This window comes from Podarcis tiliguerta (genome assembly GCF_965153285.1).
Source record: "Podarcis tiliguerta genome assembly, chromosome: 9".
NCBI lineage: Eukaryota > Metazoa > Chordata > Lepidosauria > Squamata > Lacertidae > Podarcis > Podarcis tiliguerta.
The window spans coordinates 66,153,305-66,164,510 of NC_139542.1; positions in this window are offsets into that span (position 1 = coordinate 66,153,305).

Here is an 11,206-nt window from a genome sequence, read left to right on the forward strand (position 1 = left end):
CTGATGGGAGTTCTGGTTCAGCAAAATATTGGGAGGGCCAACTGTTCCCCATACCTGACAACAGAGCGAAGAAGAGGAAGAGGAAGAGGAAGAAGAAGAAGAAGAAGAAGAAGAAGAAGAAGAAGAAGAAGAAGAAGGGAATTGTATAATTGTATCAAGGCTCAAAAAGGGATGCGGGTGGCGCTGTGGGTTAAAGCCTCAGCGCCTAGGGCTTGCCGATCGAAAGGTCGGCGGTTCGAATCCCTGCGGCGGGGTGCGCTCCCGCTGTTCGGTCCCAGCGCCTGCCAACCTAGCAGTTCGAAAGCACTCTCGGGTGCAAGTAGATAAATAGGGACCGCTTACTAGCGGGAAGGTAAACGGTGTTTCAGTGTGCGGCTCTGGCTCGCCAGAGCAGCTTCGTCACGCTGGCCACGTGACCCGGAAGTGTCTTCAGACAGCGCTGGCCCCCGGCCTCTTTGAGTGAGATGGGCGCACAACCCTAGAGTCTGTCAAGACTGGCCCGTACGGGCTGGGGTACCTTTACCTTTACCTTATCAAGGCTCAACTCTGCCAAAGATCCAACATTTCAGTTGCACAGTGCAGTCCAATATATATTGATGCTAGTTTAGTGTGGTGTTATGTGCTACAGTTTTGTCACTCTAGGGAACATCAAGCAGCAGCAAAGGGAAAGCCAAGACCAGCTTATCCCTTTTGCTGGTACATGAAGCATTAACTACCAACAGAAGATTGTAGGGCAAGAACAAGACATCGCTTTCAGCTCTGCATAGCCCCCTGGGCAAGATCAACTTCCAGCAGCTACCTGGCTTCAGCTGCTAAGGTCTGATTTATACCAGATATGGGCCACAGATAAAGCCCTTATCAGTGTATATCCGATTAGGCCTATATCATGTTTCTCCTTTCATACTTATCGTGTGCCCTGGCCCACTGTCTTGCAGCATCAGTGCGCCAACAGGGTCATGCCCACTCTGGATGCCAATTGCTAGTGGTCTCATGGTACCTCTGAATAGGTCAACACTGAGACTGGGATCTCTTTGTGCAGCTCCACATTTCATGTGACTTGAATTGAGGGCAACTTCACAAACACACGCAGTTGGAGTCTAAAGGAATAAAACTGCTTCTGAAGACAGAGACAGTTACCCTCAATGCAGGGCCGGATTTAGGATTGATGAGGCCCTAAGCTACTGAAGGTAATGGGGCCCTTTATATGTCCAGCTGTCCTTTGTCAATGACAAATGGTCACTGTTTCTGTGTGTTGAATATATGCTATATAGTAATAAAAAGATAAAGGAACCACTGACCATTAGGTCCAGTCGTGGCCGACTCTGGGGTTGCGGTGCTCATCTCGCTTTATTGGCTGAGGGAGCCAGCATACAGCTTCCAGGTCATGTGGCCAGCATGACTAAGCCACTTCTGGGGAACCAGAGCAGCGCACGGAAACCCCGTTTACCTTCCCGCTGGAGCGAGCGGTACCTATTTATCTACTTACACTTTGATATGCTTTTGAACTGCTAGGTTGACAGAAGCAGGGACCGAGCAACGGGAGCTCACCCCGTTGTGGGGATTCAAACTGCCGACCTTTTGATTGGCAAGCCCAAGGTAACACTCTGGTAGGAAGGTAAACGGCGTTTCCATGCACTGCTCTGATGTCGGTGTTCCGTTGCGCCAGAAGCAGCTTAGTCATGCTGGCCAAAAGACCTGGAAAAACTGTCTGCAGACAAACGCCAGCGCCCTCGGCCTGTAAAACGAGATGAGCACTGCAACCCCAGAGTCGTTCGCGACTGGACTTAACTGTCAGGGGTCCCTTTACCTTTAACTGTATGTAGGTTTTATTATATTATTATAGCTGTGGCTGCAGGTGGGTTTCCCCACCAGCCCTCAGCAAGTGCCTTGCTAAGAAATGAGGAAATGGGATGGGTGCTGCCGATAAGTACCCCTGCCCCCAGAGCAGTTCGAATCCATTTGACTCCACCCTGAAAATTACCAAAATGCTCCTCCCATATTTACTTCCCACAAATGGTGTGGGTGTGCACATGATGGATGCATTCAAATGTGATGTTTTGAGACCACAATTCCCATCATCCCTGACCACTGGTCCTGCTAGCTAGGGATCATGGGAATTGTAGGCCAAAAACATCTGGAGGGCCAAGGTTGAAGAAGCCTGATTTAAAGGAAAACCAAGGAAGAAGTACTAGCACTTAAATTAATTTTGACTCGTTGAGATCCATTGGACTAATCAACTTAGAATTAGGTACACGTGCATTAAGCGGCTTAGTCTTCTTTTATATAATGAATCACATTATATTCATGAATTAAAGACCTAGTATAGTAAGATTTAGGAATCTATGAGACTGACAGTGCACTCATAGGCATGTCTACTCAGAAGCAAGTCCCTCTGAGTTTAATGGGACTTACTGTCAGGTACATGTGTAAAGGATCTCCACCTCAAAGAACAAAGAACCCAAAATGCAAGGGTATAGAGTCTTAAATTCTGTAGGTTATAATTCAGAAGGTTGCATGGGGATAGGGTTGAACCGCGCTTAAATTTAACAGATGCCAAAATATGGACACAGATGACTGAGTTGCCTTGATAACATAAATGTCTAATGAACTTGGGGGGGAAGCAATTCATTCCCAACTTATGAAGTGCTAATGCAGTCAAGGGCTATGCCATTAAAAGTAAATGGAACAGATTTAATTTCCATGGAATTATTGTTAAAGGCAATCTGATCTGTTCTTAAATGATACTTCTATTAGAAAAGACATAAATAACACCCATTTGTCACTGCAGATGAACGATGGGTTAAAAACGAAAGAAGGAATGGAAGGTAGGAGTTCTTGAAGAGTGAAATATGCACCACTGAAGAAAATGCTAATTAGGATCTGGAATAAATTATATTGCATCCCAAACCACATGGGTAAATTGGTTTGAGAGATAATAGAAACTGTTGGAACTGCACTGGAAGTATGAGACGATTAGAAACATCTGTTGTAGGAGTGCAAGGCAGTTTAAATATTGTGTTGAAAAATATCAATACTGAATGGAACAATCAAAGGTGAAGTAAAGGTCAGATTCTGAGACTCAGGATCATGACACAAAACATGAGAGAGCAAAGCAAATGGTAATATAGTGTTGCCCTGGAATAAGAGTTGATTTCTACACCAAGCAAAATGGCTTGCCTAAAACTGAAGGAAGTGGGAGTTTTGCCATTTAGGGATGTGCAAAACCCAGATAAGAAATTATGCTGCTATTATGTAAAGTGCTTGTTTCTCCCTTGATGTGTTTTGTCTGAGCAGGAACTCCCAACATGACTTCAGGATCGGTGGCCACCTTCTGCAGAACTTCCCAGAGAAAGTCCATTTGCCTTAATAGAATTCTTTACTTCCCTCAAAATTATTCACCCTTGTCACAGAAATTCACCTTGAAACTCACCAGATGTGGTTTAGTCATGCTGGCCCCATGATCTGGAAAGCTATCTGAGGACAAATGCCAGCTTCCTCAGCCTGAAAGCATAGATGAGCGCTGCACCCCATAGTCAAATTCAACTGGACTTAACCATCCAGGGGTCTTTTACTTTACCTTTACCCTGTACCCCTCTGTACTATATCTCACAGTGTTTGGGAAGGTCTTCAAACCTACTGTTGCAGGGAGATGGGAACTGGCAAAATAGCATTTCTCCTTCATGCAGTAGAGCATCTCATAGGCCGAGTTCCACAGAAGGAGAATCTGGATACAATCCCTTGTATTTTATTGCATATGGAATTTCAGCTCTTCGAAAGGTGGCCTAAGACTTTTGTTGTTGTTGTTCTTTCTTTTTTTAACATTTAGTAGAATCAATTAACATTTTTCTTAGGTTGTACCACTTTGGATCCAAGCGGAGAATCTCATTTTTTAAAATGGTCCTACATGAAAAAATCATTCTTGTACATGAAGGGGGTGGGATTAATAGTGTTTTGGCAAGTTGAGTAGACAGAACCTTCCACTCTGACATGCTAATTTTCTGGGTGCAGGGAGCTCTGGAAAGGAGTGCTCAAACATTAAAGCCCTTTATATTAGCAACCTGAAGTGGTAAAGTCAAGGAAAAGTGGATTAGTGAATCTGTCAATTTCAGTTCCTCATTTTCCCCATTCTTCACATTTCCAGTTCTGCACGTTTTCACATCAGTTTACAAATTACAAATCATGACAATTTGTTGGCATTTTAGTACAATTTCCCCAAATATCCACATTACCCTATAGAATTTTGCCAAACATCCACACTTTTGCAAGCAATTTCCCTGAATACAATGATACAATGCATTTTTGAATGTTATTTTCATGAGCGTATGTTTCTTTATGCACACATTTGCATTTTTGTACACATTGCTTGGTTGGAAAAGAGCACTGCAAAATTCAGAAACGTAGGAATCTTGAAGCATGACTCTGTTTTGGTTCATATGTTTTTTCATGAAGTTTGAATTAGGGAGCTTCACCTTTCAATGCAAATTAAATAAAATTTCTCCACCACTCCACCACTAATTGACTTGCATGTTCCCATGTGGGCTGATAAGGACAAACTGAATAATACAGATTTCTCAAAAGCATTATCACCACTGTTTTCCAGTATAATAAAATAGGTAGAATTCCTCAACACAATGAAGACCAAAGTCACCCAAATGAGAAGACCGTAATGACCAGTCTGTGGATTTTCTTGTTCTTCCGTGCACTGTTATCTTTGAATTATGAGTTTGGAATCCTGACTTCAACCAGGTTGTTTTGCACAAGAGTAAGCTCTCCTGAATATGGTCTATGGTTTTCAAGGTCTAGGGAGCACTTTCTACAATAATAAATCTTACAGACTTTTCTAAGAGCAGTAAAACTGCACAAGAGAATGGGGCTAGAACTTCTACAAGGGAGAGGTCAACCGTAATAGTGGCCTTGGGACCAGACGCAATGTTCCATATACTTCATCCAGCACACCAAGAAAATAAAAGGAGCATGGCGCAGGCTAGGGCTCAGTAACAATCACCTCCCTTAACAATCATGCATTAGCTGATGAGAATCCAAATGACTTAGTTCACCATATGGATACATCCTACCTACACCATATGTAGGATGTATGAATTTCGCCATATATACGCATCCTACACAAACTAAATGGCCTTGGTCCAGTATACCTGAAGAAGCGTCTCCACCCCCATCGTTCTGCCCAGACACTGCGGTCCAGCGCCGAGGGCCTTCTGGCAGTTCCCTCACTTACAGGGAACCAGGCATAGGGCCTTCTCGGTAGTGGCACCCGCCCTGTGGAACGCCCTCCCACCAGATGTCAAAGAGAAAAACAACTACCAGACTTTTAGAATACATCTGAAGGCAGCCCTGTTTAGGGAAGCTTTTAATGTTTGACGGACTATTGTATTTTAATATTTTGTTGGCAGCCACCCAGAGTGGCTGGGGAAACCCAGCCAGATGGGCAGGGTATAAATAAATTATTATTATTATTATTATTATTATTATTATTATTATTATTATTATGCCTTGCACAGCCCCTTTGGCCCCAAGGAGTCAGTATCAGCCACTTTAGGAATCCCTACACTAAAGGGCTATCAAATGCTAAGTGACGTTGGTATTGTTGGTACCAGGGCAATGCATCTTTTGCTTTTTCATAGGTTTTGACTATCACATTAATTTCCTATCAGCAGCAAAAGAGGCTAACTGTTTGATTTTGTATTAGGGACACAAGAGTTAAGGCTCAGCTGTACATTTGCTTCACACTTGAAGCTCACAATTTGCGGCCAGAACTTATTTCTCCCCACCCCTGCAACTAATAATTTGACTGCTCATTCATTTTTGCTCCTATATTTAGCATGCAGCATATGAGACATCTGATGTTACCTGTAGTGGTGCTCATAGGGTGGCCATATGTCCTACTTTACATTGGTCAGTCCTCGGTTTGAAGCTTTGTTGGAGGACAGTCCTCTGTTTGAAGGTGTTGTCTATTTTAAGAGCTGTCCAGTCCAAATCCTGCTGAAAGATGAAGTGTCCTAAGAAGGGAGAGTGGGGACCTAGAAGTTGCCTATCAGCAGCTGTGGTGAATGTACTGTTGATGGTATCCATCTGTCTCAAGAGACAATGGAGTGTGCCCCTGGGGGTGAGGTCAAGCCTGTGCAGGGTGTATGGAGGTACTGGGCTGCCAGACAACAAGACACCCCTGCTTCCCAGCCTCACTGATGTGGTCCAAAGGAAAGCAGAGCAATACGTTTGACACCAGCTTGGCTGCAGGAGATGCCAGAAAGAGGTATACAAGACACCATTGGTGTAGCATTTACTCCTTAGCCTTTTCTTCTCCCAGAGATATTCCTCAAGGCAGCAGAGGTTGAGGATTAGAGTTTTCCTTCTCCTAGATAGGCTACCTCCTGGGACACGGGTGGCACTGTGGGTTAAACCAGTGCGTTAAACCACAGAGCCTAGGGCTTGCCGATCAGAAGGCCGGCAGTTCGAATCCCCACGACGGGGTGAGTTCCCGTTGCTCGGTCCCTGCTCCTGCCAACCTAGCAGTTCGAAAGCACGTCAAAGTGCAAGTAGATAAATAGGTACCACTCTGGCGGGAAGGTAAACAGCGTTTCCGTGCGCTGCTCTGGTTCACCAGAAGCGGCTTAGTCATGCTGGCCACATGACCCGGAAGCTGTACGCCGGCTCCATCAGCCAATAAAGCGAGATGAGCGCCGCAACCCCAGAGTCGGCCACAACTGGACCTAATGGTCAAGGGTCCCTTTACCTTTACCTTTTAGATAAGCTACCTACCCAAGCAGCAAGTCCCATCTGCCCCTCACCTCCCTCTACAGCACATGCAGAAAGCGCCTTTTTGACCATTGGACCTCATCCAAAGCCTGATTTACATGTAGGGGAAGTCCATGACTCACCAATGGTTTGAGACCAATTGGCTACCCTCGCCTCATTTAGCCAACCAGTTGAACCCATTCCCAGGGTGTGGCTGTTGCCACATGCTAACAGCTTCCAGGAGCCAATGAGTGCAGGCTGGGGAACATAGGTGGGCAAACTACACCAGAAGGAGCATGATGTGCCCACTACCAGAGGTATTACCCCTCCCCACGTACCCCATAAACCCTTGTATGGGGTACTGTACTTCATTGTAAACTACAGCAACTATCACAGCAATTATTATTTCTAAAATATGGATATATACCTATAAATTAGCATATGCAGATTCCATGGAAATCTGTGTCGTCTTTTGTCCTCTTTTTTAGTGACACTTTCCCTCTTTTTTGGTAATGCACGCGCAACCGCCCTGGGTGCTCATTCTTTACTCCTGTTACATAATTACGGCACACTGCGGCCCCAATTGTGCAGGTTAATTTGAGGTGAAGAAGGGAGAAGGGGGGATGAGAAGGTTCAAGGATCGCAGCAAATTATTTGTCAAACAATCATAGAGGATTAATGTTTGAGTTTGAATTAAAAAAAGTTAAAGCTACCTTCAGGCTTTTCAAAATTTTAAGTCTCTCTCTCTCTCTCTCTCTCTCTCCCTCTCTCTCCCTCTCTCTCCCTCTCTCTCCCTCTCTCTCTCTCCCTCCTCCAACTTTCAAACAGGAGGGATGGAGTTTTCCAGCTAGTAGGCCTGAGGCCAGAGAGAGAGAGAGAGAGAGAGAGAGTGTTGCCTGACCAGGCCAGTAGCAATAGCCGTTCTGCTAATAATGGCTCTCTTAAATGAATTATTCTAGAGTTCTCTTTTTTGGCAACTCAACAAGCATTAATAACTCTGTTGTCATCGTCTAAGGGCAAGAGTGACAGTTACAGAGCCCTTTGCCTATGGCTCATCAGTCAGAGTCAAAATTGTTGGTTGCCGTGGGCTTGTTGGATGTATAGGAGTGGTGGGAGGCACAAGCTGGGGAAACCCTAAGGGAATCCCCAGGGCAAGAAGGTTCAAAGCCAGGGGAATGGTGGTGGGACAATGATGAGTGGTCAGAGGGAGAAGAGGAAGCAGACTGGAGGAGGAGGTGTCAGAAGCTGGAGAGACAACAGGGTTTAGCGAGCAGGAAGAGGCTATGACAGAGAGCAGCCCAGAATCAGAGGAAGAAGTGGAGGCTGGAGAGGAGGGGGCCCAAGAGGCAGAGATGAGGTAGGCTGCTGAAGAAGTCTGGGAGTTTTCCCGTCCTGCTGTGACCAGCTACCCTTCCGCCTGGTCTCCCAGAAGACACAGGGAAATGAAGAGGGAAGAGCAAAGAGAGACAAGGCGAATGAGCCTCGGGCTGCTGGTGAAGCAACCAGGGTAGGAGCTTTACCTGGTTACCTGCTGGTGAAGGAACCAGGGGGAAGGAGGGGACCTTCAGTCCTTACAACTGCCTCATTGGGGCAAGACCTGCTGGGGAGAGTTGCTAGGCTTGCACTGTTTTGGGTTCTTTGAATAAAGATTCAACTTCATTGACGCTGGGTATTTTATTGCTGATCTCTCCCTGACTCTGGCTTCTGACATTGGTGTTTGTAAAATTCAAAATAGAGCCACTGTCAAAAATTACTGTATTTTTCGCTCTATAGGACGCATTTTTCCCCTCCAAAAATGAAGGGGAAATGTGTGTGTGTCCTATGGAGCAAATGCAGGCTTTCGCTGAAGCCTGGAGAGTGAGAGGAGTCGGTGCGCACCGCCCCCTCTCGCTCTCCAGCCTTCAGGAGGCTATCCGCAAGCCTTTGGAAGGCGGCAGGAGTTCCCGCGGGCTCCCAAGGCTTGTGGATAGCAGCCTCCAAACTAGGTCGGGAAACCAGGTCGCTGTTCCCTGACCTGGTTTGGAGGCTGGCGGTGGGGGAAAGCAGCGCTTCTCCCCACCGCCAGCCCCACAAGCTCGGGGGACAGCGGGGAGGCGGAGTGTCTCCTTCCCGCTGTTCCCCGACCTGGTCTTTGGGAAAGCAGCGCTCCCCCCCCCCTGCCAGCCCCAAAGAGCAGGTCAAAGGAACCCAAAGCCTCCAGAGCTCAGCGGGAACTCCCACTGGGCTCCGGAGGCTTCGGGTGAACGCACCTTGAACGCACAGAACGCACCTTGGTTTAGAGGGGGAGAATAAGGGAAAAAAAATTCCCTGTTCTCCCCCTCCTATGGTCTGGTGCGTCCAATAGAGCGAAAAATACGGTAGTTGCCAGTCAGGAATCTACATTGTGAGGCCTTCTTACAGTTTCCAGCTTGCACTCTTGTACAGGTTAATGTCATGCCTTGCTTATACTCAGAACAGTGACTGTCATGTAGTTCTATCTAGTCTTCAGGCACCAAGCATGCCTGCAACCCTGGAATCCAATGGGTTTAGGCGTGACCAATTCTGCAAAGGGTGTGGGCAGATTGGGAATATCAGGCTGGTTCTACACTGAACATCTTTGCAAACTTCCATTCTGCTGAGTATCATTTCAGGAACAGCGTCTGTGAAGCAATATAATGCTTTCTTGCATCATTTATAAATGCGTCTTATTCAAACCACTTAGTGTTAATTTTGATTTTCATTTCAACTCTTTCATCAACTGGATGTCAAGATGATGTCTCTATTTCTGGTGCATAAAGCAAATGTGGAAAGTTTCTCTGTGGATACCTTTTAAATAAATTCTCTCTTTTGCCTGAAGAGAATTAGATGTTGGCTTTTGACCTCGATTAATTTTTTTAATTTAATAGTTCTCTGCATGCATTAATAAATATTATTACCCATACTTTGTACTCCTGCATTTCCATTTCCTCTTCCCCAAAGCTTTCTCATCCATTGCAGCAGGTACCCAGTTGGAGAGAAGATTAGCAAAAGCAGAGCGAATAAATATAGAGAGATTCAAGACCAGGAGTTCACCTCCTCATCAAAAACAAACACAGAGATCTTAGTAAGTCTCTATCTTTTTATAATTGACGACTTTGCAAAAAAAGAGAAAGTAATTATAAATGAAATTACTATCTAAAAGGCTTGTTGTGCAAAATAACATTGTTTTCAAATAATTTATTCCCTTGGGAAGGCTGTTTAAAGGCAATTCCCATGAAACATGATTGTGTGATTACAGACTCAAACATGCAATTACAACGGTCATGTGAAGTTTAATCATGTAATTGCAGAAATCATGTGATGAATCTATAACCCCGGACCCAAGTTCCAGGTCACATAGCTTTTACCTAAAAAGATGGTTTGCACTATTGGGGAATGACTGGCCTTCCTTCAGAATACAGACTTGTAACCCAAGTCCCATGGGGTTCAGCCTTCATGGAAGCACTCATAAAGAAGAAGAAGAAGAAGAAGAAGAAGAAGAAGAAGAAGAAGAGGAAGAGTTTGGATTTGATATCCCGCCTTTCACTCCCTTTCAGGAGTCTCAAAGTGGCTAACATCCTCCTTTCCCTTCCTCCCCCACAACAAACACTCTGTGAGGTGAGTGGGGCTGAGAGACTTCAAAGAAGTGTGACTGGCCCAAGGTCACCCAGCAGCTGCATGTGGAGGAGCGGAGACGCGAACCCGGTTCCCCAGATTAGAAGACTACCGCTCTCTACCACTACACCACACTGGCACTGACACAGACACAAACAAGTGGCCCAGATGTCTGCAGATGTTGGTCCAAAGTGCTGAACAGCCACAGTTCTTTATGAGTGCTGTCATCAAGTGGCCTAAATTTGCCCAGTAACATTAACCTGTGTCCTTGTGTCCCATTCTTAAACGAGGGGGTGATTTCTGGGTCTCAACCCGCAAATCACTTTCCCCAGATGGAAAGTGACTGCAAACTAACAAGTAGAGGCAAATTCAGGGTGGACACATCCTACTATGCCTTGGTATAAAATTCAAATGTAACTGGAGAAGCACTCCTGGATCCTAAAAACGGAAACAAACATTTCCGACAAAAGAGACACAAAATCTTTCATTCCTGAGTGTGCTAAAGCTATTCACAGAATTTGGATCCAGTAACTTAAAGCTGTCCACAGAGTATGCTAAAGCTCACAATGAATTTGTGGTTCTATTTGGATTCCTGGCAAGACTGGACCATTCTTCCCAAAATTATTATACACTGGAAAAGAGTGCAGAATTTTTTAGTAAGATCTTCACATTTCTCTGAACAAAAACATTATAATAATTTCTTAGATGCTGCAGGGGGGTGCAATGGATCTGAGACTATGGCACACAGTAGTTTGAAGATAATTTACAGGATGGACCTGGTAGAAGCTTTTCCAAATGTTACCATAGCTGCCCACCTTTATCTAGCTCTGCCAATTCCAAA